The sequence below is a fragment of the Hydractinia symbiolongicarpus genome, chromosome 1, assembly GCF_029227915.1.
Source record: "Hydractinia symbiolongicarpus strain clone_291-10 chromosome 1, HSymV2.1, whole genome shotgun sequence".
Taxonomy (NCBI): Eukaryota; Metazoa; Cnidaria; class Hydrozoa; order Anthoathecata; family Hydractiniidae; genus Hydractinia; species Hydractinia symbiolongicarpus.
This window is the reverse complement of record NC_079875.1, coordinates 31,515,320-31,537,983: the sequence shown is the minus strand read 5'-3', so window position 1 is coordinate 31,537,983 and position 22,664 is coordinate 31,515,320. Positions and strand designations below refer to the sequence as shown.

The following is a 22,664-nucleotide window of genomic DNA, read 5'->3' as shown; positions in this document are numbered from 1 at the left end:
TGTAAGAAGAAAATCTTGCTCCAGGTTGTGACTTCATTATTGCGTACTGAGGCTTTTTTTTATATCCTTAGAGACAACGAAGACAGTCTCTATTTTTCCAAAGCCATTCCTAATAGAACATTGTGACATGTTGCATGTGACATGGAGGCTCAATGGTCTAGTGGCATGATTCTCGCTTTGGGTGCGAGAGGTCCCGGGTTCAAATCCCGGTTGAGCCCATTATTAAAGTGTAACTAATGTTAAAGATAGGGACTGTCTTCTTCGTCTCTATGGATGTAATAAAATGCAAGGGACATAGAGGCTCAATGGTCTAGTGGCATGATTCTTGCTTTAGGTTCAAATCCCGGTTGGGCCCATTGTTGGACTGTAACTAATGTTGTCAGTGCAATTTCCGCTTGTTTCATTTTTTACAAAGACACTCGAAATAGCACATCCTTAATGCTATTTAATGCAGAGAACAAACCAAACTCGACTGAATCGCAAGACTTGCCCTGAAGTTAAGAGTACTTCCTTATTGTAGGTGTTATCACATGCGCCTAACATCCCTAACGTGTCTTTTGGATTCGGGACAGGTACACATGTAGTAATAACTTAAACTACTCTGGGTCCCAGTCTTACGCAGTTGTATAGCTACGGACTCTGTGGCGCAATGGTAGCGCGTCTGACTCCAGATCAGAAGGTTGCGTGTTCAATTCACGTCAGAGTCAAAACAAACAGTATTAAAACATGGTTATGGTTCTTGAGTGAAGTAATTGTAAGAAGAAAATCTTGCTCCAGGTTGTGACTTCATTATTGCGTACTGAGGCTTTTTTTTATATCCTTAGAAACAACGAAGACAGTCCCTATTTTTCCAAAGCCATTCCTAATAGAACATTGTGGCATGTTGCATGTGACATGGAGGCTTAATGGTCTAGTGGCATGATTCTCGCTTTGGGTGCGAGAGGTCCCGGGTTCAAATCCCGGTTGAGCCCATTATTAAAGTGTAACCAATGTTAAAGATAGGGACTGTCTTCTTCGTCTCTATGGATATAATAAAATGCACGGGACATAGAGGCTCAATGGTCTAGTGGCATGATTCTTGCTTTAGGTTCAAATCCCGGTAGAGCCCATTGTTGAAGTGTAACTAATGTTGTCAGTGCAATTTCCGCTTGTTTCATTTTTTACAAAGACACTCGAAATAGCACATCCTTAATGCTATTTACTGAAGAGAACAAACCAAACTCGACTGAATCGCAAGTCTTGCCCTGAAGTTAAGAGTACTTCCTTATTGTAGGTGTTATCACATGCGCCTAACATCCCTAACGTGCCTTTTGGATTCGGGTCAGGTACACATGTAGTAATAAGTTAAACTACTCTGGGTCCCAGTCTTACGCAGTTGTATAGCTACGGACTCTGTGGCGCAATGGTAGCGCGTCTGACTCCAGATCAGAAGGTTGCGTGTTCAATTCACGTCAGAGTCAGAAAAAACAGTATTAAAACATGGTTACAAAATAATGGTTCTTGAGTGAAGTAATTTTAAGAAGAAAATCTTGCTCCAGGTTGTGACTTCATTATTGCGTACTGAGGCTTTTTTTTATATCCTTAGAGACAACGAAGACAGTCCCTATTTTTCCAAAGCCATTCCTAATAGAACATTGTGGCATGTTGCATGTGACATGGAGGCTTAATGGTCTAGTGGCATGATTCTCGCTGTGGGTGCGAGAGGTCCCGGGTTCAAATCCCGGTTGAGCCCATTATTGAAGTGTAACCAATGTTAAAGATAGGGACTGTCTTCTTCGTCTCTAAGGATATAATAAAATGCAAGGGACATAGAGGCTCAATGGTCTAGTGGCATGATTCTTGTTTTTGGTTCAAATCCCGGTTGAGCCCATTGTTGGAGTGTAACTAATGTTGTCAGTGCTATTTCCGCTTGTTTCATTTTTTACAAAGACACTCGAAATAGCACAGCCTTAATGCCATTTACTGCAGAGAACAAACCAAACTCGAATTATTCGCAAGTCTTGCCCTGAAGTTAAGAGTACTTCCTTATTGTAGGCGTTATCACATGCGCCTAACATCCCTAACGTGCCTTTTGGATTCGGGTCAGGTACACATGTAGTAATAACTTAAACTACTCTGGGTCCCAGTCTTACGCAGTTGTATAGCTACGGACTCTGTGGCGCAATGGTAGCGCGTCTGACTCCAGATCAGAAGGTTGCGTGTTCAATTCACGTCAGAGTCAGAAAAAACAGTATTAAAACATGGTTACAAAATAATGGTTCTTGAGTGAAGTAATTGTAAGAAGAAAATCTTGCTCCAGGTTGTGATTTCATTATTGCGTACTGAGGCTTTTTTTTATATCCTTAGAGACAACGAAGACAGTCCCTATTTTTCCAAAGCCATTCCTAATAGAACATTGTGACATGTTGCTTGTGACATGGAGGCTCAATGGTCTAGTGGCATGATTCTCGCTTTGGGTGCGAGAGATCCCGGGTTCAAATCCCGGTTGAGCCCATTATTAAAGTGTAACTAATGTTAAAGATAGGGACTGTCTTCTTCGTCTCTATGGATGTAATAAAATGCAAGGGACATAGAGGCTCAATGGTCTAGTGGCATGATTCTTGTTTTAGGTTCAAATCCCGGTTGAGCCCATTGTTGGAGTGTAACTAATGTTGTCAGTGCAATTTCCGCTTGTTTCATTTTTTACAAAGACACTCGAAATAGCACATCCTTAATGCTATTTACTGCAGAGAACAAACCAAACTCGACTGAATCGCAAGTCTTGCCCAGAAGTTAAGAGCACTTCCTTTTTGTAGGTGTTCCCACATGCGCCTAACATCCCTAACGTGCCTTTTGGATTCGGGTCAGGTACACATGTAGTAATAACTTAAACTACTCTGGGTCTCAGTCTTACGCAGTTGTATAGCTACGGACTCTGTGGCGCAATGGTAGCGCGTCTGACTCCAGATCAGAAGGTTGCGTGTTCAATTCACGTCAGAGTCAGAAAAAACAGTATTAAAACATGGTTACAAAATAATGGTTCTTGAGTGAAGTAATTGTAAGAAGAAAATCTTGCTCCAGGTCGTGACTTCATTATTGCGTACTGAGGCTTTTTTTATATCCTTAGAGACAACGAAGACAGTCTCTATTTCCCAAAGCCATTCCTAATAGAACATTGTGACATGTTGCATGTGACATGGAGGCTCAATGGTCTAGTGGCATGATTCTCGCTTTGGGTGCGAGAGGTCCCGGGTTCAAATCCCGGTTGAGCCCATTATTAAAGTGTAACTAATGTTAAAGATAGGGACTGTCTTCTTCGTCTCTATGGATGTAATAAAATGCAAGGGACATAGAGGCTCAATGGTCTAGTGGCATGATTCTTGCTTTAGGTTCAAATCCCGGTTGAGCCCATTGTTGGAGTGTAACTAATGTTGTCAGTGCAATTTCCGCTTGTTTCATTTTTTACAAAGACACTCGAAATAGCACATCCTTAATGCTATTTAATGCAGAGAACAAACCAAACTCGACTGAATCGCAAGTCTTGCCCTGAAGTTAAGAGTACTTCCTTATTGTAGGTGTTATCACATGCGCCTAACATCCCTAACCTGCCTTTTGGATTCAAGTCAGGTACACATGTAGTAATAACTTAAACTACTCTGGGTCCCAGTCTTACGCAGTTGTATAGCTACGGACTCTGTGGTGCAATGCTAGCGCGTCTGACTCCAGATCAGAAGGTTGCGTGTTCAATTCACGTCAGAGTCAGAAAAAACAGTATTAAAACATGGTTACAAAAAATAATGGTTCTTGAGTGAAGTAATTGTAAGAAGAAAATCTTGCTCCAGGTTGTGACTTCATTATTGCGTACTGAGGCTTTTTTTTATATCCTTAGAGACAACGAAGACAGTCTCTATTTTTCCAAAGCCATTCCTAATAGAACATTGTGACATGTTGCATGTGACATGGAGGCTCAATGGTCTAGTGGCATGATTCTCGCTTTGGGTGCGAGAGGTCCCGGGTTCAAATCCCGGTTGAGCCCATTATTAAAGTGTAACTAATGTTAAAGATAGGGACTGTCTTCTTCGTCTCTATGGATGTAATAAAATGCAAGGGACATAGAGGCTCAATGGTCTAGTGGCATGATTCTTGCTTTAGGTTCAAATCCCGGTTGAGCCCATTGTTGGAGTGTAACTAATGTTGTCAGTGCAATTTCCGCTTGTTTCATTTTTTACAAAGACACTCGAAATAGCACATCCTTAATGCTATTTAATGCAGAGAACAAACCAAACTCGACTGAATCGCAAGTCTTGCCCTGAAGTTAAGAGTACTTCCTTATTGTAGGTGTTATCACATGCGCCTAACATCCCTAACCTGCCTTTTGGATTCAAGTCAGGTACACATGTAGTAATAACTTAAACTACTCTGGGTCCCAGTCTTACGCAGTTGTATAGCTACGGACTCTGTGGTGCAATGCTAGCGCGTCTGACTCCAGATCAGAAGGTTGCGTGTTCAATTCAAGTCAGAGTCAGAAAAAACAGTATTAAAACATGGTTACAAAATAATGGTTCTTGAGTGAAGTAATTGTAAGAAGAAAATCTTGCTCCAGGTTGTGACTTCATTATTGCGTACTGAGGCTTTTTTTTATATCCTTAGAGACAACGAAGACAGTCTCTATTTTTCCAAAGCCATTCCTAATAGAACATTGTGACATGTTGCATGTTGCATGTGACATGGAGGCTCAATGGTCTAGTGGCATGATTCTCGCTTTGGGTGCGAGAGGTCCCGGGTTCAAATCCCGGTTGAGCCCATTATTAAAGTGTAACTAATGTTAAAGATAGGGACTGTCTTCTTCGTCTCTATGGATGTAATAAAATGCAAGGGACATAGAGGCTCAATGGTCTAGTGGCATGATTCTTGCTTTAGGTTCAAATCCCGGTTGGGCCCATTGTTGGACTGTAACTAATGTTGTCAGTGCAATTTCCGCTTGTTTCATTTTTTACAAAGACACTCGAAATAGCACATCCTTAATGCTATTTAATGCAGAGAACAAACCAAACTCGACTGAATCGCAAGACTTGCCCTGAAGTTAAGAGTACTTCCTTATTGTAGGTGTTATCACATGCGCCTAACATCCCTAACGTGTCTTTTGGATTCGGGACAGGTACACATGTAGTAATAACTTAAACTACTCTGGGTCCCAGTCTTACGCAGTTGTATAGCTACGGACTCTGTGGCGCAATGGTAGCGCGTCTGACTCCAGATCAGAAGGTTGCGTGTTCAATTCACGTCAGAGTCAAAACAAACAGTATTAAAACATGGTTATGGTTCTTGAGTGAAGTAATTGTAAGAAGAAAATCTTGCTCCAGGTTGTGACTTCATTATTGCGTACTGAGGCTTTTTTTTATATCCTTAGAAACAACGAAGACAGTCCCTATTTTTCCAAAGCCATTCCTAATAGAACATTGTGACATGTTGCATGTGACATGGAGGCTCAATGGTCTAGTGGCATGATTCTCGCTTTGGGTGCGAGAGGTCCCGGGTTCAAATCCCGGTTGAGCCCATTATTAAAGTGTAACTAATGTTAAAGATAGGGACTGTCTTCTTCGTCTCTATGGATATAATAAAATGCAAGGGACATAGAGGCTCAATGGTCTAGTGGCATGATTGTTGTTTTAGGTTCAAATCCCGGTTGAGCCCATTGTTGGAGTGTAACTAATGTTGTCAGTGCAATTTCCGCTTGTTTCATTTTTTACAAAGACACTCGAAATAGCACATCCTTAATGCCATTTACTGCAGAGAACAAACCAAACTCGACTTAATCGCTAGTCTTGCCCTGAAGTTAAGAGTACTTCCTTATTGTAGGCGTTATCACATGCGCCTAACATCCCTAACGTGCCTTTTGGATTCGGGTCAGGTACACATGTAGTAATAACTTAAACTACTCTGGGTCACAGTCTTACGCAGTTGTATAGCTACGGACTCTGTGGTGCAATGCTAGCGCGTCTGACTCCAGATCAGAAGGTTGCGTGTTCAATTCACGTCAGAGTCAGAAAAAACAGTATTAAAACATGGTTACAAAATAATGGTTCTTGAGTGAAGTAATTGTAAGAAGAAAATCTTGCTCCAGGTTGTGACTTCATTATTGCGTACTGAGGCTTTTTTTTTATATCCTTAGAGACAACGAAGACAGTCTCTATTTTTCCAAAGCCATTCCTAATAGAACATTGTGACATGTTGCATGTGACTTGGAGGCTCAATGGTCTAGTGGCATGATTCTCGCTTTGGGTGCGAGAGGTCCCGGGTTCAAATCCCGGTTGAGCCCATTATTAAAGTGTAACTAATGTTAAAGATAGGAACTGTCTTCTTCGTCTCTATGGATATAATAAAATGCACGGAACATAGAAGCTCAATGGTCTAGTTGCATGATTCTTGCTTTAGGTTCAAATCCCGGTTAAGCCCATTGTTGGAGTGTAACTAATGTTGTCAGTGCAATTTCCGCTTGTTTCATTTTTTACAAAGACACTCGAAATAGCACATCCTTAATGCTATTCACTGCAGAGAACAAACCAAACTCGACTGAATCGCAAGTCTTGCCCTGAAGTTAAGAGTACTTCCTTATTGTAGGTGTTATCACATGCGCCTAACATCCCTAACGTGCCTTTTGGATTCGGGTCAGGTACACATGTAGTAATAACTTAAACTACTCTGGGTCCCAGTCTTACGCAGTTGTATAGCTACGGACTCTGTGGCGCAATGGTAGCGCGTCTGACTCCAGATCAAAAGGTTGCGTGTTCAATTCACGTCAGAGTCAGAAAAAACAGTATTAAAACATGGTTACAAAATAATGGTTCTTGAGTGAAGTAATTGTAAGAAGAAAATCTTGCTCCAGGTTGTGACTTCATTATTGCGTACTTAGGCTTTTTTTTATATCCTTAGAGACAACGAAGACAGTCCCTATTTTTCCAAAGCCATTCTTAATAGAACATTGTGACATGTTGCATGTGACATGGAGGCTCAATGGTCTAGTGGCATGATTCTCGCTTTGGGTGCGAGAGGTCCTGGGTTCAAATCCCGGTTGAGCCCATTATTAAAGTGTAACTAATGTTAAAGATAGGGACTGTCTTCTTCGTCTCTATGGATATAATAAAATGCACGGGACATAGAGGCTCAATGGTCTAGTGGCATGATTCTTGCTTTAGGTTCAAATCCCGGTTGAGCCCATTGTTGGAGTGTAACTAATGTTGTCAGTGCAATTTCTGCTTGTTTCATTTTTTACAAAGACACTCGAAATAGCTCATCCTTAATGCTCTTTACTGCAGAGAACAAACCAAACTCGACTGAATCGCAAGTCTTGCCCTGAAGTTAAGAGTACTTCCTTATTTTAGGTGTTATCACATTCGCCTAGCATCCCTAACGTGCCTTTTGGATTCGGGTCAGGTACACATGTAGTAATAACTTAAACTACTCTGGGTCCCAGTCTTACGCAGTTGTATAGCTACGGACTCTGTGGTGCAATGGTAGCGCGTCTGACTCCAGATCAGAAGGTTGCGTGTTCAATTTAAGTCAGAGTCAGAAACAACAGTATTAAAACATGGTTACAAAATAATAGTTCTCGAGTTAAGTAATTGTAAGAAGAAAATCTTGCTTCAGGTTGTGACTTCATTATTGCGTACTGAGGCTTTTTTTATATCCTTAGAGACAACGAAGACAGTCCCTATTTTTCCAAATCCATTCTTAATAGAACATTGTGATATGTTGCATGTGACATGGAGGCTCAATGGTCTAGTGGCATGATTCTCGCTTTGGGTGCGAGAGGTCCCGGGTTCAAATCCCGGTTGAGACCCTTATTAAAGTGTAACTGATGTTAAAAATAGGGATTGTCTTCTTCGTCTCTATGGATATAATAAAATGCACGGGACATAGAGGCTCAATGGTCTAGTGGCATGATTCTTGCTTTAGGTTCAAATCCCGGTTGAGCCCATTGTTGGAGTGTAACTAATGTTGTCAGTGCAATTTCCGCTTGTTTCATTTTTTACAAAGACACTCGAAATAGCACATCCTTAATGCCATTTACTGCAGAGAACAAACCAAACTCGACTTAATCGCTAGTCTTGCCCTGAAGTTAAGAGTACTTCCTTATTGTAGGCGTTATCACATGCGCCTAACATCCCTAACGTGCCTTTTGGATTCGGGTCAGGTACACATGTAGTAATAACTTAAACTACTCTGGGTCACAGTCTTACGCAGTTGTATAGCTACGGACTCTGTGGTGCAATGCTAGCGCGTCTGACTCCAGATCAGAAGGTTGCGTGTTCAATTCACGTCAGAGTCAGAAAAAACAGTATTAAAACATGGTTACAAAATAATGGTTCTTGAGTGAAGTAATTGTAAGAAGAAAATCTTGCTCCAGGTTGTGACTTCATTATTGCGTACTGAGGCTTTTTTTTTATATCCTTAGAGACAACGAAGACAGTCTCTATTTTTCCAAAGCCATTCCTAATAGAACATTGTGACATGTTGCATGTGACATGGAGGCTCAATGGTCTAGTGGCATGATTCTCGCTTTGGGTTCGAGAGGTCCCGGGTTCAAATCCCGGTTGAGCCCATTATTAAAGTGTAACTAATGTTAAAGATAGGAACTGTCTTCTTCGTCTCTATGGATATAATAAAATGCACGGAACATAGAAGCTCAATGGTCTAGCTGCATGATTCTTGCTTTAGGTTCAAATCCCGGTTGAGCCCATTGTTGGAGTGTAACTAATGTTGTCAGTGCAATTTCCGCTTGTTTCATTTTTTACAAAGACACTCGAAATAGCACATCCTTAATGCTATTCACTGCAGAGAACAAACCAAACTCGACTGAATCGCAAGTCTTGCCCTGAAGTTAAGAGTACTTCCTTATTGTAGGTGTTATCACATGCGCCTAACATCCCTAACGTGCCTTTTGGATTCGGGTCAGGTACACATGTAGTAATAACTTAAACTACTCTGGGTCCCAGTCTTACGCAGTTGTATAGCTACGGACTCTGTGGCGCAATGGTAGCGCGTCTGACTCCAGATCAAAAGGTTGCGTGTTCAATTCACGTCAGAGTCAGAAAAAACAGTATTAAAACATGGTTACAAAATAATGGTTCTTGAGTGAAGTAATTGTAAGAAGAAAATCTTGCTCCAGGTTGTGACTTCATTATTGCGTACTTAGGCTTTTTTTTATATCCTTAGAGACAACGAAGACAGTCCCTATTTTTCCAACGCCATTCTTAATAGAACATTGTGACATGTTGCATGTGACATGGAGGCTCAATGGTCTAGTGGCATGATTCTCGCTTTGGGTGCGAGAGGTCCTGGGTTCAAATCCCGGTTGAGCCCATTATTAAAGTGTAACTAATGTTAAAGATAGGGACTGTCTTCTTCGTCTCTATGGATATAATAAAATGCACGGGACATAGAGGCTCAATGGTCTAGTGGCATGATTCTTGCTTTAGGTTCAAATCCCGGTTGAGCCCATTGTTGGAGTGTAACTAATGTTGTCAGTGCAATTTCTGCTTGTTTCATTTTTTACAAAGACACTCGAAATAGCTCATCCTTAATGCTCTTTACTGCAGAGAACAAACCAAACTCGACTGAATCGCAAGTCTTGCCCTGAAGTTAAGAGTACTTCCTTATTTTAGGTGTTATCACATTCGCCTAGCATCCCTAACGTGCCTTTTGGATTCGGGTCAGGTACACATGTAGTAATAACTTAAACTACTCTGGGTCCCAGTCTTACGCAGTTGTGTAGCTCCGGACTCTGTGGCGCAATGGTAGCGCGTCTGACTCCAGATCAGAAGGTTGCGTGTTCAATTTAAGTCAGAGTCAGAAAAAACAGTATTAAAACATGGTTACAAAATAATAGTTCTCGAGTTAAGTAATTGTAAGAAGAAAATCTTGCTTCAGGTTGTGACTTCATTATTGCGTACTGAGGCTTTTTTTATATCCTTAGAGACAACGAAGACAGTCCCTATTTTTCCAAATCCATTCTTAATAAAACATTGTGATATGTTGCATGTGACATGGAGGCTCAATGGTCTAGTGGCATGATTCTCGCTTTGGGTGCGAGAGGTCCCGGGTTCAAATCCCGGTGGAGACCCTTATTAAAGTGTAAATGATGTTAAAAATAGGGATTGTCTTCTTCGTCTCTATGGATATAATAAAATGCACGGGACATAGAGGCTCAATGGTCTAGTGGCATGATTCTTGCTTTAGGTTCAAATCCCGGTTGAGCCCATTGTTGGAGTGTAACTAATGTTGTCAGTGCAATTTCCGCTTGTTTCATTTTTTACAAAGACACTCGAAATAGCACATCCTTAATGCTATTTACTGCAAAGAACAAACCAAACTCGACTGAATCGCAAGTCTTGCCCTGAAGTTAAGAGTACTTCCTTATTGTAAGTGTTATCACATGCGCCTAACATCCCTAACGTGCCTTTTGGATTCGGGTCAGGTACACATGTAGTAATAACTTAAACTACTCTGGGTCCCATTCTTACGCAGTTGTATAGCTACGGACTCTGTGGCGCAATGGTAGCGCGTCTGACTCCAGATCAGAAGGTTGCGTGTTCAATTCAGGTCAGAGTCAGAAAAAACAGTATTAAAACATGGTTACAAAATAATGGTTCTTGAGTGAAGTAATTGTAAGAAGAAAATCTTGCTCCAAGTTGTGACTTCATTATTGCGTACTGAGGCTTTTTTTTATATCCTTAGAGACAACGAAGACAGTCCCTATTTTTCCAAAGCCATTCCTAATAGAACATTGTGACATGTTGCATGTGACATGGAGGCTCAATGGTCTAGTGGCATGATTCTCGCTTTGGGTGCGAGAGGTCCCGGGTTCAAAACCCGGTTGAGCCCATTATTAAAGTGTAACTAATGTTAAAGATAGGGACTGTCTTCTTCGTCTCTATGGATGTAATAAAATGCAAGGGCCATAGAGGCTCAATGGTCTAGTGGCATGACTCTTGCTTTAGGTTCAAATCCCGGTTGAGCCCATTGTTGGAGTGTAACTAATGTTGTCAGTGCAATTTCCGCTTGTTTCATTTTTTACAAAGACACTCGAAATAGCACATCCTTAATGCTGTTTAATGCAGAGAACAAACCAAACTCGACTGAATCGCAAGTCTTGCCCTGAAGTTAAGAGTACTTCCTTATTGTAGGTGTTATCACATGCGCCTAACATCCCTAACGTGCCTTTTGGATTCGGGTCAGGTACACACGTAGTAATAACTTAAACTACTCTGGGTCCCAGTCTTACGCAGTTGTATAGCTACGGACTCTGTGGCGCAATGGTAGCGCGTCTGACTCCAGATCAGAAGGTTGCGTGTTCAATTCACGTCAGAGTCAGAAAAAACAGTATTAAAACATGGTTACAAAATATTGGTTCTTGAGTGAAGTAATTGTAAGAACAAAATCTTGCTCCAGGTTGTGACTTCATTATTGCGTACTGAGGCTTTTTTTATATCCTTAGAGAAAACGAAGACAGTCCCTATTTTTCCAAAGCCATTCCTAATAGAACATTGTGACATGTTGCATGTGACATGGAGGCTCAATGGTCTAGTGGCATGATTCTCGCTTTGGGTGCGAGAGGTCCCGGGTTCTAATCCCGGTTGAGCCCATTATTAAAGTGTAACTAATGTTAAAGATAGGGACTGTCTTCTTCGTCTCTATGGATGTAATAAAATGCAAGGGACATAGAGGCTCAATGGTCTAGTGGCATGATTCTTGCTTTATGTTTAAATCCCGGTTGAGCCCATTGTTGGAGTGTAACTAATGTTGTCAGTGCAATTTCCGCTTGTTTCATTTTTTACAAAGACACTCGAAATAGCACATCCTTAATGCTATTTAATGCAGAGAACAAACCAAACTCGACTGAATCGCAAGTCTTGCCCTGAAGTTAAGAGTACTTCCTTTTTGTAGGTGTTATCACATGCGCCTAACATCACTAACGTGCCTTTTGGATTCGGGTCAGGTACACATGTAGTAATAACTTAAACTACTCTGGGTCCCAGTCTTACGCAGTTGTACAGCTACGGACTCTGTGGCGCAATGGTAGCGCGTCTGACTCCAGATCAGAAGGTTGCGTGTTCAATTCACGTCAGAGTCAGAAAAAACAGTATTAAAACATGGTTACAAAATAATGTTTCTTGAGTGAAGTAATTGTAAGAAGAAAATCTTGCTCCAGGTTGTGACTTCATTATTGCGTACTTAGGCTTTTTTTTATATCCTTAGAGACAACGAAGACAGTCCCTATTTTTGTAAAGCCATTCTTAATAGAACATTGTGACATGTTGCATGTGACATGGAGGCTCAATGGTCTAGTGGCATGATTCTCGCTTTGGGTGCGAGAGGTCCCGGGTTCAAAACCCGGTTGAGCCCATTATTAAAGTGTAACTAATGTTAAAGATAGGGACTGTCTTCTTCGTCTCTATGGATGTAATAAAATGCAAGGGCCATAGAGGCTCAATGGTCTAGTGGCATGACTCTTGCTTTAGGTTCAAATCCCGGTTGAGCCCATTGTTGGAGTGTAACTAATGTTGTCAGTGCAATTTCCGCTTGTTTCATTTTTTACAAAGACACTCGAAATAGCACATCCTTAATGCTGTTTAATGCAGAGAACAAACCAAACTCGACTGAATCGCAAGTCTTGCCCTGAAGTTAAGAGTACTTCCTTATTGTAGGTGTTATCACATGCGCCTAACATCCCTAACGTGCCTTTTGGATTCGGGTCAGGTACACACGTAGTAATAACTTAAACTACTCTGGGTCCCAGTCTTACGCAGTTGTATAGCTACGGACTCTGTGGCGCAATGGTAGCGCGTCTGACTCCAGATCAGAAGGTTGCGTGTTCAATTCACGTCAGAGTCAGAAAAAACAGTATTAAAACATGGTTACAAAATATTGGTTCTTGAGTGAAGTAATTGTAAGAACAAAATCTTGCTCCAGGTTGTGACTTCATTATTGCGTACTGAGGCTTTTTTTATATCCTTAGAGAAAACGAAGACAGTCCCTATTTTTCCAAAGCCATTCCTAATAGAACATTGTGACATGTTGCATGTGACATGGAGGCTCAATGGTCTAGTGGCATGATTCTCGCTTTGGGTGCGAGAGGTCCCGGGTTCTAATCCCGGTTGAGCCCATTATTAAAGTGTAACTAATGTTAAAGATAGGGACTGTCTTCTTCGTCTCTATGGATGTAATAAAATGCAAGGGACATAGAGGCTCAATGGTCTAGTGGCATGATTCTTGCTTTATGTTTAAATCCCGGTTGAGCCCATTGTTGGAGTGTAACTAATGTTGTCAGTGCAATTTCCGCTTGTTTCATTTTTTACAAAGACACTCGAAATAGCACATCCTTAATGCTATTTAATGCAGAGAACAAACCAAACTCGACTGAATCGCAAGTCTTGCCCTGAAGTTAAGAGTACTTCCTTTTTGTAGGTGTTATCACATGCGCCTAACATCACTAACGTGCCTTTTGGATTCGGGTCAGGTACACATGTAGTAATAACTTAAACTACTCTGGGTCCCAGTCTTACGCAGTTGTACAGCTACGGACTCTGTGGCGCAATGGTAGCGCGTCTGACTCCAGATCAGAAGGTTGCGTGTTCAATTCACGTCAGAGTCAGAAAAAACAGTATTAAAACATGGTTACAAAATAATGTTTCTTGAGTGAAGTAATTGTAAGAAGAAAATCTTGCTCCAGGTTGTGACTTCATTATTGCGTACTTAGGCTTTTTTTTATATCCTTAGAGACAACGAAGACAGTCCCTATTTTTGTAAAGCCATTCTTAATAGAACATTGTGACATGTTGCATGTGACATGGAGGCTCAATGGTCTAGTGGCATGATTCTCGCTTTGGGTGCGAGAGGTCCTGGGTTCAAATCCCGGTTGAGCCCATTATTAAAGTGTAACTAATGTTAAAGATAGGGACTGTCTTCTTCGTCTCTATGGATATAATAAAATGCACGGGACATAGAGGCTCAATGGTCTAGTGGCATGATTCTTGCTTTAGGTTCAAATACCGGTTGAGCCCATTGTTGGAGTGTAACTAATGTTGTCAGTGCAATTTCTGCTTGTTTCATTTTTTACAAAGACACTCGAAATAGCTCATCCTTAATGCTCTTTACTGCAGAGAACAAACCAAACTCGACTGAATCGCAAGTCTTGCCCTGAAGTTAAGAGTACTTCCTTATTTTAGGTGTTATCACATTCGCCTAGCATCCCTAACGTGCCTTTTGGATTCGGGTCAGGTACACATGTAGTAATAACTTAAACTACTCTGGGTCCCAGTCTTACGCAGTTGTATAGCTACGGACTCTGTGGCGCAATGGTAGCGCGTCTGACTCCAGATCAGAAGGTTGCGTGTTCAATTCAGGTCAGAGTCAGAAAAAACAGTATTAAAACATGGTTACAAAATAATGGTTCTTGAGTGAAGTAATTGTAAGAAGAAAATCTTGCTCCAAGTTGTGACTTCATTATTGCGTACTGAGGCTTTTTTTTATATCCTTAGAGACAACGAAGACAGTCCCTATTTTTCCAAAGCCATTCGTAATAGAACATTGTGACATGTTGCATGTGACATGGAGGCTCAATGGTCTAGTGGCATGATTCTCGCTTTGGGTGCGAGAGGTCCCGGGTTCAAAACCCGGTTGAGCCCATTATTAAAGTGTAACTAATGTTAAAGATAGGGACTGTCTTCTTCGTCTCTATGGATGTAATAAAATGCAAGGGCCATAGAGGCTCAATGGTCTAGTGGCATGACTCTTGCTTTAGGTTCAAATCCCGGTTGAGCCCATTGTTGGAGTGTAACTAATGTTGTCAGTGCAATTTCCGCTTGTTTCATTTTTTACAAAGACACTCGAAATAGCACATCCTTAATGCTATTTAATGCAGAGAACAAACCAAACTCGACTGAATCGCAAGTCTTGCCCTGAAGTTAAGAGTACTTCCTTATTGTAGGTGTTATCACATGCGCCTAACATCCCTAACGTGCCTTTTGGATTCGGGTCAGGTACACACGTAGTAATAACTTAAACTACTCTGGGTCCCAGTCTTACGCAGTTGTATAGCTACGGACTCTGTGGCGCAATGGTAGCGCGTCTGACTCCAGATCGGAAGTTGCGTGTTCAATTCACGTCAGAGTCAGAAAAAACAGTATTAAAACATGGTTACAAAATAATGGTTCTTGAGTGAAGTAATTGTAAGAAGAAAATCTTGCTCCAGGTTGTGACTTCATTATTGCGTACTGAGGCTTTTTTTTATATCCTTAGAGACAACGAAGACAGTCCCTATTTTTCCAAAGCCATTCTTAATAGAACATTGTGACATGTTGCTTGTGACATGGAGGCTCAATGGTCTAGTGGCATGATTCTCGCTTTGGGTGCGAGAGGTCCGGGGTTCAAATCCCGGTTGAGCCCATTATTAAAGTGTAACTAATGTTAAAGATACGGACTCTCTTCTTGTCTCTATGGATATAATAAAATGCACGGGACATAGAGGCTCAATGGTCTAGTGTCGTGATTCTTGCTTTAGGTTCAAATTCCGGTTGAGCCCATTGTTGGAGTGTAACTGATGTTGTCAGTGCAATTTCTGCTTGTTTCATTTTTTATAAAGACACTCGAAATAGCACATCCTTAATGCTATTTACTGCAGAGAACAAACCAAACTAGACTGAATCGCAAGTCTTGCCCTGAAGTTAAGAGTACTTCCTTATTGTAGGTGTTATCACATGCGCCTAACATCCCTAACGTGGCTTTTGGATTCGGGTCAGGTACACATGTAGTAATAACTTAAACTACTCTGGGTCCCAGTCTTACGCAGTTGTATAGCTACGGACTCTGTGGCGCAATGGTAGCGCGTCTGACTCCAGATCAGAAGGTTGCGTGTTCAATTCACGTCAGAGTCAGAAAAATCAGTATTAAAACATGGTTACAAAATAATGGTTCTTGAGTGAAGTAATTGTAAGAAGAAAATCTTGCTCCAGGTTGTGACTGTTGTGAATGGCTACGGACTCTGTGGCGCAATGGTAGCGCGTCTGACTCCAGATCAGAAGGTTGCGTGTTCAATTCAAGTCAGAGTCAGAAAAAACAGTATTAAAACATGGTTACAAAATAATGGTTCTTGAGTTAAGTAATTGTAAGAAGAAAATCTGGCTTCAGGTTGTGACTTCATTATTGCGTACTGAGGCTTTTTTTATATCCTTAGAGACAACGAAGACAGTCCCTATTTTTCCAAATCCATTCTTAATAGAACATTGTGACATGATGCATGTTACATGGAGGCTCAATGGTCTAGTGGCATGATTCTTGCTTTAGGTTCAAATCCCGGTTGAGCCCATTGTTGGAGTGTAACTAATGTTGTCAGTGCAATTTCCGCTTGTTTCATTTTTTACAAAGACACTCGAAATAGCACATCCTTAATGCTATTTACTGCAGAGAACAAACCAAACTCGACTGAATCGCAAGTCTTGCCCTGAAGTTAAGAGTACTTCCTTATTGTAGGTATTATCACATGCGCCTAACATCCCTAACGTGACTTTTGGATTCGGGTCAGGTACACATGTAGTAATAACTTAAACTACTCTGGCTCCCAGTCTTACGCAGTTGTATAGCTACGGACTCTGTGGCGCCAAGGTAGCGCGTCTGACTTCAGATCAGAAGGTTGCGTGTTCAATTCAAGTCAGAGTCAGAAAAAACAGTATTAAATCCTGGTTACAAAATAATAGTTCTTGAGTGAAGTAATTGTAAGAAGAAAATCTGGCTTCAGGTTGTGACTTCATTATTGCGTACTGAGGCTTTTTTTTATATCCTTAGAGACAACGAAGACAGTCCCTATTTTTCCAAATCCATTCTTAATAGAACATTGTGACATGTTGCTTGTGACATGGAGGCTCAATGGTCTAGTGGCATGATTCTCGCTTTGGGTGCGAGAGGTCCGGGGTTCAAATCCCGGTTGAGCCCATTATTAAAGTGTAACTAATGTTAAAGATAGGGACTGTCTTCTTCGTCTCTATGGATATAATAAAATGCAAGGGACATAGAGGCTCAATGGTCTAGTGGCATGATTCTTGCTTTAGGTTCAAATCCCGGTTGAGCCCATTGTTGGAGTGTAACTAATGTTGTCAGTGCAATTTCCGCTTGTTTCATTTTTTATAAAGACACTCGAAATAGCACATCCTCAATGTTATTTACTGCAGAGAACAAACCAAACTCGACTGAATTGCAAGTCTTGCCCTGAAGTTAAGAGTACTTCCTTATTGTAGGTGTTATCACATGCGCCTAACATCCCTAACGTGCCTTTTGGATTCGGGTGAGGTACTCATGTAGTAATAACTTAAACTACTGTGGGTCCCAGTCTTACGCAGTTGTATAGCTACGGACTCTGTGGCGCAATGGTAGCGCGTCTGACTCCAGATTAGAAGGTTGCGTGTTCAATTCACGTCAGAGTCAGAAAAAACAGCATTAAAACATGGTTACAAAATAATGGTTCTTGAGTGAAGTAATTGTAAGAAGAAAATCTTGCTCCAGGTTGTGACTTCATTATTGCGTACTGAGGCTTTTTTTTATATCCTTAGAGACAACGAAGACAGTCCCTATTTTTCCAAAGCCATTCCTAATAGAACATTGTGACATGTTGCATGTGTCATGGAGGCTCAATGGTCTAGTGGCATGATTCTCGCTTTGGGTGCAAGAGGTCCGGGGTTCAAATCCCGGTTGAGCCCATTATTAAAGTGTAACTAATGTTAAAGATAGGGACTGTCTTCTTCGTCTCTATGGATATAATAAAATGCAAGGGACATAGAGGCTCAATGGTCTAGTGGCATGATTCTTGCTTTAGGTTCAAATCCCGGTTGAGCCCATTGTTGGAGTGTAACTAATGTTGTCAGTGCAATTTCCGCTTGTTTCATTTTTTATAAAGACACTCGAAATAGCACATCCTTAATGTTATTTACTGCAGAGAACAAACCAAACTCGACTGAATCGCAAGTCTTGCCCTGAAGTTAAGAGTACTTCCTTATTGTAGGTGTTATCACATGCGCCTAACATCCCTAACGTGCCTTTTGGATTCGGGTGAGGTACACATGTAGTAATAACTTAAACTACTCTGGGTCCCAGTCTTACGCAGTTGTATAGCTACGGACTCTGTGGCGCAATGGTAGTGCGTCTGACTCCTCCTGATCAGAAGGTTGCGTGTTCAATTCACGTCAGAGTCAGAAAAAACAGTATTAAAACATGGTTACAAAATAATGGTTCTTGAGTGAAGTAATTGTAAGAAAAAAATCTTGCTCCAGGTTGTGACTTAATTATTGCGTACTGAGGCTTTTTTTTATATCCTTAGAGACAACGAAGACAGTCCCTATTTTGCCAAAGCCATTCTTAATAGAACATTGTGAAATGTTGCATTTGACATGGAGGCTCAATGGTCTAGTGGCATGATTCTTGCTTTGGGTGCGAGAGGTCCCGGGTTCAAATCCCGGTTGAGCCCATCCTTAAAGTCTAACTAATGTTAGAGATAGGGACTGTCTTCTTCGTCTCTATGGATATAATAAAATGCACGGGACATAGAGGCTCAATGGTCTAGTGCCATGATTCTTGCTTTAGGTTCAAATCCCGGTTGAGCCCATTGTTGGAGTGTAACTAATGTTGTCAGTGCAATTTCCGCTTGTTTCATTTTTTACAAAGACACTCGAAATAGCACATCCTCAATGCTATTTAATGCAGAGAACAAACCAAACTCGACTGAATCGCAAGTCTTGCCCTGAAGTTAAGAGTACTTCCTTATTGTAGGTGTTATCACATGCGCCTAACATTCCTAACGTGCCTTTTGGATTCGGGTGAGGTACACATGTAGTAATAACTTAAACTACTCTGGGTCCCAGTCTTACGCAGTTGTATAGCTACGGACTCTGTGACGCAATGGTAGCGCGTCTGACTCCAGATCAGAAGGTTGCGTGTTCAATTCACGCCAGAGTCAGAAAAAACAGCATTAAAACATGGTTACAAAATAATGGTTCTTGAGTGAAGTAATTGTAAGAAGAAAATCTTGCTCCAGGTTGTGACTTCATTATTGCGTACTGAGGCTTTTTTTTATATCCTTAGAGACAACGAAGACGGTCCCTATTTTTCCAAAGCCATTCTTAATAGAACATTGTGACATGTTGCATGTGACACGGAGGCTCAATGGTCTAGTGGCATGATTCTCGCTTTGGGTGCTAGAGGTCCCGGGTTCAAATCCCGGTTGAGCCCATTATTAAAGTGTAACTAATGTTAAAGATAGGGACTGTCTTCTTCGTCTCTATGGATATAATAAAATGCAAGGGACATAGAGGCTCAATGGTCTAGTGGCATGATTCTTGCTTTAGGTTCAAATCCCGGTTGAGCCCATTGTTGGAGTGTAACTAATGTTGTCAGTGCAATTTCCGCTTGTTTCATTTTTTACAAAGACACTCGAAATAGCACATCCTTAATACTATTTAATGCAGAGAACAAACCAAACTCGACTGAATCGCAAGTCTTGCCCTGAAGTTAAGAGTACTTCCTTATTGTAGGTGTTATCACATGCGCCAAACATCCCTAACGTGCCTTTTGTATTCGGGTGAGGTACACATGTAGTAATAACTTAAACTACTCTGGGTCCCAGTCTTACGCAGTTGTATAGCTACGGACTCTGTGGCGCAATGGTAGCGCGTCTGACTCCAGATCAGAAGTTTGCGTGTTCAATTCACGTCAAAGTCAGAAAAAACAGCATTAAAACATGGTTACAAAATAATGGTTCTTGAGTGAAGTAGTTGTAAGAAGAAAATCTTGCTCCAGGTTGTGACTGTTGTGAATGGCTACGGACTCTGTGGCGCAATGGTAGCGCGTCTGACTCCAGATCAGAAGGTTGCGTGTTCAATTCAAGTCAGAGTCAGAAAAAACAGTATTAAAACATGGTTACAAAATAATAGTTCTTGAGTTAAGTAATTGTAAGAAGAAAATCTTGCTCCAGGTTGTGACTTCACTATTGCGTACTGAGGCTTTTTTTTATGTCCTTAGAGACAACGAAGACAGTCCATATTTTTCCAAATCCATTCTTAATAGAACATTGTGATATGTTGCATGTGACATCGAGGCTCAATGGTCTAGTGGCATGATTCTCGCTTTGGGTGCGAGAGGTCCCGGGTTCAAATCCCGGTTGAGCCCATTATTAAATTGTAACTAATGTTAAAAATAGGGACTGTTTTCTTCGTCTCTATGGATATAATAAAATGCACGGGACATAGAGGCTCAATGGTCTAGTGGCATGATTCTTGCTTTAGGTTCAAATCCCGGTTGAGCCCATTGTTGGAGTGTAACTGATGTTGTCAGTGCAATTTCCGCTTGTTTCATTTTTTACAAAGACACTCGAAATAGCACATCCTTAATGCTATTTACTGCAGAGAACAAACCAAACTAGACTGAATCGCAAGTCTTGCCCTGAAGTTAAGAGTACTTCCTTATTGTAGGTGTTATCAAATATGCCTAACATCCCTAACGTGCCTTTTGGATTCGGGTCAGGTACACATGTAGTAATAACTTAAACTACTCTAGGTCCCAGTCTTACGCAGTTGTATAGCTACGGACTCTGTGGCGCAATGGTAGCGCGTCTGACTCCAGATCAGAAGGTTGCGTGTTCAATTCACGTCAGAGTCAGAAAAAACAGTATTAAAACATGGTTAAAAAATAATGGTTCTTGAGTGAAGTAATTGTAAGAAGAAAATCTTGCTCCAGGTTGTGACTTCATTATTGCGTACTGAGGCTTTTTTTATATCCTTAGAAACAACGAAGACAGTCCTTATTTTTCCAAAGCCATTCTTAATAGAACATTGTGACATGTTGCATGTGACATGGAGGCTCAATGGTCTAGTGGCATGATTCTCGCTTTGGGTGCGAGAGGTCCCGGGTTCAAATCCCGGTTGAGCCCATTATTAAAGTGTAACTAATGTTAAAGATAGGGACTGTCGTCTTCGTCTCTATGGATATAATAAAATGCACGGGACATAGAGGCTCAATGGTCTAGTGGCATGATTCTTGCTTTAGGTTCAAATCCCAGTTGAGCCCATTGTTGGAGTGTAACTAATGTTGTCAGTGCAATTTCCGCTTGTTTCAATTTTTACAAAGACACTCGAAATAGCACATCCTTAATCCTATTTACTGCAGAGAACAAACCAAACTCGACTGAATCGCAAGTCTTGCCCTGAAGTTAAGAGTATTTCCTTATTGTAGGTGTTATCACATGCGCCTAACATCCCTAACGTGCCTTTTGGATTCGGGTCAGGTACACATGTAGTAATAACTTAAACTACTCTGGGTCCCAGTCTTACGCAGTTGTATAGCTACGGACTCTGTGGCGCAATGGTAGCGCGTCTGACTCCAGATCAGAAGGTTGCGTGTTCAATTCAAGTCAGAGTCAGAAAAAACAGTATTAAAACATGGTTACAAAATAATAGTTCTTGAGTAACTGTAAGAAGAAAATCTTGCTTCAGGTTGTGACTTCATTATTGCGTACTGAGGCTTTTTTTATATCCTTAGAGACAACGAAGACAGTCCCTATTTTTCCAAATCCATTCTTAATAGAACATTGTGACATGTTGCATGTGACATGGAGGCTCAATGGTCTACTGGCATGATTCTCGCTTTGGGTGCGAGAGGTCCCGGTTCAAATCCCGGTTGAGCCCATTATTAAAGTGTAACTAATGTTCAAGGTAGGGACTGTCTTCTTCGTCTCTATGGATATAATAAAATGAACGGGACATAGAGGCTCAATGGTCTAGTGGCATGGTTCTTGCTTTAGGTTAAAATCCCGGTTGAGCCCATTGTTGGAGTGTAACTAATGTTGTCAGTGCAATTTCCGCTTGTTTCATTTTTTACAAAGACACTCGAAATAGCACATCCTTAATGCTATTTACTGCAGAGAACAAACCAAACTCGACTGAATCGCAAGTCTTGCCCTGAAGTTAAGAGTACTTCCTTACTGTAGGTGTTATCACATGCGCCTAACATCCCTAACGTGCCTTTCGGATTCGGGTCAGGTACACATGTAGTAATAACTTAAACTACTCGGGGTCCCACTCTTACGCAGTTGTATAGCTACGGACTCTGTGGCGCAATGGTAGCGCGTCTGACTCCAGATCAGAAGGTTGCGTGTTCAATTCAAGTCAGAGTCAGAAAAAACAGTACTAAAACATGGTTACAAAATAATAGTTCTTGAGTGAAGTAATTGTAAGAAGAACATCTTGCTTTAGGTTGTGACTTCATTATTGCGTACTGACGCTTTTTTTTTATATCCTTAGAGACAACGAAGACAGTCGCTATTTTTCCAAATCCATTCTTAATAGAACATTGTGACATGTTGCATGTGACATGGAGGCTCAATGGTCTAGTGGCATGATTCTCGCTTTGGGTGCGAGAGGTCCCGGCTTCAAATCCCGGTTGAGCGCATTATTAAAGTGTAACTAATGTTAAAGATAGGGACTGTCTTCTTCGTCTCTATGGATGTAATAAAATGCACGGGACATAGAGGCTCAATGGTCTAGTGGCATGATTCTTGCTTTAGGTTCAAATCCCGGTTGAGCCCATTGTTGGAGTGTAACTAATGTTGTCAGTGCAATTTCCGCTTGTTTCATTTTTTACAAAGA

General features: G+C 41.1%; 55 non-coding genes across 55 annotated transcripts; all 55 read left to right on the top strand.

The window, feature by feature from the left end:
* Positions 1 to 146: 146 nt before the first annotated feature.
* On the top strand, positions 147 to 218 carry Trnap-ugg (transfer RNA proline (anticodon UGG)). Its single transcript has one exon. It is a non-coding gene; the product is annotated as a tRNA-Pro (tRNA).
* A 417-nt stretch (positions 219 to 635) lies between these two features.
* Positions 636 to 707, top strand: Trnaw-cca (transfer RNA tryptophan (anticodon CCA)). Its single transcript has one exon. It is a non-coding gene; the product is annotated as a tRNA-Trp (tRNA).
* A 192-nt stretch (positions 708 to 899) lies between these two features.
* On the top strand, positions 900 to 971 carry Trnap-ugg (transfer RNA proline (anticodon UGG)). Its single transcript has one exon. It is a non-coding gene; the product is annotated as a tRNA-Pro (tRNA).
* A 417-nt stretch (positions 972 to 1,388) lies between these two features.
* On the top strand, positions 1,389 to 1,460 carry Trnaw-cca (transfer RNA tryptophan (anticodon CCA)). The gene has a single exon. It is a non-coding gene; the product is annotated as a tRNA-Trp (tRNA).
* A 200-nt stretch (positions 1,461 to 1,660) lies between these two features.
* Trnap-ugg (transfer RNA proline (anticodon UGG)) lies at positions 1,661 to 1,732 on the top strand. Its single transcript has one exon. It is a non-coding gene; the product is annotated as a tRNA-Pro (tRNA).
* A 417-nt stretch (positions 1,733 to 2,149) lies between these two features.
* Trnaw-cca (transfer RNA tryptophan (anticodon CCA)) lies at positions 2,150 to 2,221 on the top strand. Its single transcript has one exon. It is a non-coding gene; the product is annotated as a tRNA-Trp (tRNA).
* Positions 2,222 to 2,421: 200 nt separating this feature from the next.
* Positions 2,422 to 2,493, top strand: Trnap-ugg (transfer RNA proline (anticodon UGG)). Its single transcript has one exon. It is a non-coding gene; the product is annotated as a tRNA-Pro (tRNA).
* Positions 2,494 to 2,910: 417 nt separating this feature from the next.
* On the top strand, positions 2,911 to 2,982 carry Trnaw-cca (transfer RNA tryptophan (anticodon CCA)). The gene has a single exon. It is a non-coding gene; the product is annotated as a tRNA-Trp (tRNA).
* Positions 2,983 to 3,180: 198 nt separating this feature from the next.
* Trnap-ugg (transfer RNA proline (anticodon UGG)) lies at positions 3,181 to 3,252 on the top strand. The gene has a single exon. It is a non-coding gene; the product is annotated as a tRNA-Pro (tRNA).
* Positions 3,253 to 3,669: 417 nt separating this feature from the next.
* On the top strand, positions 3,670 to 3,741 carry Trnaw-cca (transfer RNA tryptophan (anticodon CCA)). The gene has a single exon. It is a non-coding gene; the product is annotated as a tRNA-Trp (tRNA).
* A 202-nt stretch (positions 3,742 to 3,943) lies between these two features.
* Positions 3,944 to 4,015, top strand: Trnap-ugg (transfer RNA proline (anticodon UGG)). The gene has a single exon. It is a non-coding gene; the product is annotated as a tRNA-Pro (tRNA).
* A 696-nt stretch (positions 4,016 to 4,711) lies between these two features.
* Positions 4,712 to 4,783, top strand: Trnap-ugg (transfer RNA proline (anticodon UGG)). Its single transcript has one exon. It is a non-coding gene; the product is annotated as a tRNA-Pro (tRNA).
* A 417-nt stretch (positions 4,784 to 5,200) lies between these two features.
* Positions 5,201 to 5,272, top strand: Trnaw-cca (transfer RNA tryptophan (anticodon CCA)). Its single transcript has one exon. It is a non-coding gene; the product is annotated as a tRNA-Trp (tRNA).
* Positions 5,273 to 5,464: 192 nt separating this feature from the next.
* On the top strand, positions 5,465 to 5,536 carry Trnap-ugg (transfer RNA proline (anticodon UGG)). The gene has a single exon. It is a non-coding gene; the product is annotated as a tRNA-Pro (tRNA).
* A 417-nt stretch (positions 5,537 to 5,953) lies between these two features.
* On the top strand, positions 5,954 to 6,025 carry Trnaw-cca (transfer RNA tryptophan (anticodon CCA)). The gene has a single exon. It is a non-coding gene; the product is annotated as a tRNA-Trp (tRNA).
* A 201-nt stretch (positions 6,026 to 6,226) lies between these two features.
* Trnap-ugg (transfer RNA proline (anticodon UGG)) lies at positions 6,227 to 6,298 on the top strand. Its single transcript has one exon. It is a non-coding gene; the product is annotated as a tRNA-Pro (tRNA).
* A 417-nt stretch (positions 6,299 to 6,715) lies between these two features.
* Trnaw-cca (transfer RNA tryptophan (anticodon CCA)) lies at positions 6,716 to 6,787 on the top strand. Its single transcript has one exon. It is a non-coding gene; the product is annotated as a tRNA-Trp (tRNA).
* Positions 6,788 to 6,987: 200 nt separating this feature from the next.
* Trnap-ugg (transfer RNA proline (anticodon UGG)) lies at positions 6,988 to 7,059 on the top strand. The gene has a single exon. It is a non-coding gene; the product is annotated as a tRNA-Pro (tRNA).
* Positions 7,060 to 7,747: 688 nt separating this feature from the next.
* Trnap-ugg (transfer RNA proline (anticodon UGG)) lies at positions 7,748 to 7,821 on the top strand. The gene has a single exon. It is a non-coding gene; the product is annotated as a tRNA-Pro (tRNA).
* A 415-nt stretch (positions 7,822 to 8,236) lies between these two features.
* Positions 8,237 to 8,308, top strand: Trnaw-cca (transfer RNA tryptophan (anticodon CCA)). The gene has a single exon. It is a non-coding gene; the product is annotated as a tRNA-Trp (tRNA).
* A 201-nt stretch (positions 8,309 to 8,509) lies between these two features.
* Trnap-ugg (transfer RNA proline (anticodon UGG)) lies at positions 8,510 to 8,581 on the top strand. Its single transcript has one exon. It is a non-coding gene; the product is annotated as a tRNA-Pro (tRNA).
* A 417-nt stretch (positions 8,582 to 8,998) lies between these two features.
* Positions 8,999 to 9,070, top strand: Trnaw-cca (transfer RNA tryptophan (anticodon CCA)). Its single transcript has one exon. It is a non-coding gene; the product is annotated as a tRNA-Trp (tRNA).
* Positions 9,071 to 9,270: 200 nt separating this feature from the next.
* On the top strand, positions 9,271 to 9,342 carry Trnap-ugg (transfer RNA proline (anticodon UGG)). The gene has a single exon. It is a non-coding gene; the product is annotated as a tRNA-Pro (tRNA).
* Positions 9,343 to 9,759: 417 nt separating this feature from the next.
* Trnaw-cca (transfer RNA tryptophan (anticodon CCA)) lies at positions 9,760 to 9,831 on the top strand. The gene has a single exon. It is a non-coding gene; the product is annotated as a tRNA-Trp (tRNA).
* Positions 9,832 to 10,030: 199 nt separating this feature from the next.
* On the top strand, positions 10,031 to 10,104 carry Trnap-ugg (transfer RNA proline (anticodon UGG)). Its single transcript has one exon. It is a non-coding gene; the product is annotated as a tRNA-Pro (tRNA).
* Positions 10,105 to 10,519: 415 nt separating this feature from the next.
* Positions 10,520 to 10,591, top strand: Trnaw-cca (transfer RNA tryptophan (anticodon CCA)). Its single transcript has one exon. It is a non-coding gene; the product is annotated as a tRNA-Trp (tRNA).
* A 200-nt stretch (positions 10,592 to 10,791) lies between these two features.
* Positions 10,792 to 10,863, top strand: Trnap-ugg (transfer RNA proline (anticodon UGG)). The gene has a single exon. It is a non-coding gene; the product is annotated as a tRNA-Pro (tRNA).
* Positions 10,864 to 11,280: 417 nt separating this feature from the next.
* Trnaw-cca (transfer RNA tryptophan (anticodon CCA)) lies at positions 11,281 to 11,352 on the top strand. Its single transcript has one exon. It is a non-coding gene; the product is annotated as a tRNA-Trp (tRNA).
* A 199-nt stretch (positions 11,353 to 11,551) lies between these two features.
* Positions 11,552 to 11,623, top strand: Trnap-ugg (transfer RNA proline (anticodon UGG)). Its single transcript has one exon. It is a non-coding gene; the product is annotated as a tRNA-Pro (tRNA).
* Positions 11,624 to 12,040: 417 nt separating this feature from the next.
* Trnaw-cca (transfer RNA tryptophan (anticodon CCA)) lies at positions 12,041 to 12,112 on the top strand. Its single transcript has one exon. It is a non-coding gene; the product is annotated as a tRNA-Trp (tRNA).
* Positions 12,113 to 12,312: 200 nt separating this feature from the next.
* Trnap-ugg (transfer RNA proline (anticodon UGG)) lies at positions 12,313 to 12,384 on the top strand. Its single transcript has one exon. It is a non-coding gene; the product is annotated as a tRNA-Pro (tRNA).
* Positions 12,385 to 12,801: 417 nt separating this feature from the next.
* On the top strand, positions 12,802 to 12,873 carry Trnaw-cca (transfer RNA tryptophan (anticodon CCA)). The gene has a single exon. It is a non-coding gene; the product is annotated as a tRNA-Trp (tRNA).
* A 199-nt stretch (positions 12,874 to 13,072) lies between these two features.
* Positions 13,073 to 13,144, top strand: Trnap-ugg (transfer RNA proline (anticodon UGG)). The gene has a single exon. It is a non-coding gene; the product is annotated as a tRNA-Pro (tRNA).
* A 417-nt stretch (positions 13,145 to 13,561) lies between these two features.
* Positions 13,562 to 13,633, top strand: Trnaw-cca (transfer RNA tryptophan (anticodon CCA)). The gene has a single exon. It is a non-coding gene; the product is annotated as a tRNA-Trp (tRNA).
* Positions 13,634 to 13,833: 200 nt separating this feature from the next.
* Trnap-ugg (transfer RNA proline (anticodon UGG)) lies at positions 13,834 to 13,905 on the top strand. Its single transcript has one exon. It is a non-coding gene; the product is annotated as a tRNA-Pro (tRNA).
* A 417-nt stretch (positions 13,906 to 14,322) lies between these two features.
* Positions 14,323 to 14,394, top strand: Trnaw-cca (transfer RNA tryptophan (anticodon CCA)). Its single transcript has one exon. It is a non-coding gene; the product is annotated as a tRNA-Trp (tRNA).
* Positions 14,395 to 14,594: 200 nt separating this feature from the next.
* Trnap-ugg (transfer RNA proline (anticodon UGG)) lies at positions 14,595 to 14,666 on the top strand. Its single transcript has one exon. It is a non-coding gene; the product is annotated as a tRNA-Pro (tRNA).
* A 417-nt stretch (positions 14,667 to 15,083) lies between these two features.
* On the top strand, positions 15,084 to 15,154 carry Trnaw-cca (transfer RNA tryptophan (anticodon CCA)). The gene has a single exon. It is a non-coding gene; the product is annotated as a tRNA-Trp (tRNA).
* Positions 15,155 to 15,354: 200 nt separating this feature from the next.
* On the top strand, positions 15,355 to 15,426 carry Trnap-ugg (transfer RNA proline (anticodon UGG)). Its single transcript has one exon. It is a non-coding gene; the product is annotated as a tRNA-Pro (tRNA).
* A 416-nt stretch (positions 15,427 to 15,842) lies between these two features.
* Trnaw-cca (transfer RNA tryptophan (anticodon CCA)) lies at positions 15,843 to 15,914 on the top strand. The gene has a single exon. It is a non-coding gene; the product is annotated as a tRNA-Trp (tRNA).
* Positions 15,915 to 16,017: 103 nt separating this feature from the next.
* On the top strand, positions 16,018 to 16,089 carry Trnaw-cca (transfer RNA tryptophan (anticodon CCA)). The gene has a single exon. It is a non-coding gene; the product is annotated as a tRNA-Trp (tRNA).
* An 807-nt stretch (positions 16,090 to 16,896) lies between these two features.
* Positions 16,897 to 16,968, top strand: Trnap-ugg (transfer RNA proline (anticodon UGG)). The gene has a single exon. It is a non-coding gene; the product is annotated as a tRNA-Pro (tRNA).
* Positions 16,969 to 17,385: 417 nt separating this feature from the next.
* Positions 17,386 to 17,457, top strand: Trnaw-cca (transfer RNA tryptophan (anticodon CCA)). Its single transcript has one exon. It is a non-coding gene; the product is annotated as a tRNA-Trp (tRNA).
* Positions 17,458 to 18,146: 689 nt separating this feature from the next.
* Positions 18,147 to 18,221, top strand: Trnar-ccu (transfer RNA arginine (anticodon CCU)). The gene is given in 2 exon segments: positions 18,147 to 18,182; positions 18,186 to 18,221. It is a non-coding gene; the product is annotated as a tRNA-Arg (tRNA).
* Positions 18,222 to 18,421: 200 nt separating this feature from the next.
* On the top strand, positions 18,422 to 18,493 carry Trnap-ugg (transfer RNA proline (anticodon UGG)). Its single transcript has one exon. It is a non-coding gene; the product is annotated as a tRNA-Pro (tRNA).
* Positions 18,494 to 18,910: 417 nt separating this feature from the next.
* Trnaw-cca (transfer RNA tryptophan (anticodon CCA)) lies at positions 18,911 to 18,982 on the top strand. The gene has a single exon. It is a non-coding gene; the product is annotated as a tRNA-Trp (tRNA).
* A 200-nt stretch (positions 18,983 to 19,182) lies between these two features.
* Trnap-ugg (transfer RNA proline (anticodon UGG)) lies at positions 19,183 to 19,254 on the top strand. The gene has a single exon. It is a non-coding gene; the product is annotated as a tRNA-Pro (tRNA).
* Positions 19,255 to 19,671: 417 nt separating this feature from the next.
* On the top strand, positions 19,672 to 19,743 carry Trnaw-cca (transfer RNA tryptophan (anticodon CCA)). Its single transcript has one exon. It is a non-coding gene; the product is annotated as a tRNA-Trp (tRNA).
* A 103-nt stretch (positions 19,744 to 19,846) lies between these two features.
* Trnaw-cca (transfer RNA tryptophan (anticodon CCA)) lies at positions 19,847 to 19,918 on the top strand. Its single transcript has one exon. It is a non-coding gene; the product is annotated as a tRNA-Trp (tRNA).
* A 200-nt stretch (positions 19,919 to 20,118) lies between these two features.
* On the top strand, positions 20,119 to 20,190 carry Trnap-ugg (transfer RNA proline (anticodon UGG)). Its single transcript has one exon. It is a non-coding gene; the product is annotated as a tRNA-Pro (tRNA).
* Positions 20,191 to 20,607: 417 nt separating this feature from the next.
* On the top strand, positions 20,608 to 20,679 carry Trnaw-cca (transfer RNA tryptophan (anticodon CCA)). The gene has a single exon. It is a non-coding gene; the product is annotated as a tRNA-Trp (tRNA).
* Positions 20,680 to 20,878: 199 nt separating this feature from the next.
* Trnap-ugg (transfer RNA proline (anticodon UGG)) lies at positions 20,879 to 20,950 on the top strand. Its single transcript has one exon. It is a non-coding gene; the product is annotated as a tRNA-Pro (tRNA).
* A 417-nt stretch (positions 20,951 to 21,367) lies between these two features.
* Positions 21,368 to 21,439, top strand: Trnaw-cca (transfer RNA tryptophan (anticodon CCA)). Its single transcript has one exon. It is a non-coding gene; the product is annotated as a tRNA-Trp (tRNA).
* A 682-nt stretch (positions 21,440 to 22,121) lies between these two features.
* Trnaw-cca (transfer RNA tryptophan (anticodon CCA)) lies at positions 22,122 to 22,193 on the top strand. The gene has a single exon. It is a non-coding gene; the product is annotated as a tRNA-Trp (tRNA).
* Positions 22,194 to 22,394: 201 nt separating this feature from the next.
* Trnap-ugg (transfer RNA proline (anticodon UGG)) lies at positions 22,395 to 22,467 on the top strand. The gene has a single exon. It is a non-coding gene; the product is annotated as a tRNA-Pro (tRNA).
* The last annotated feature ends 197 nt before the right edge of the window (positions 22,468 to 22,664 follow it).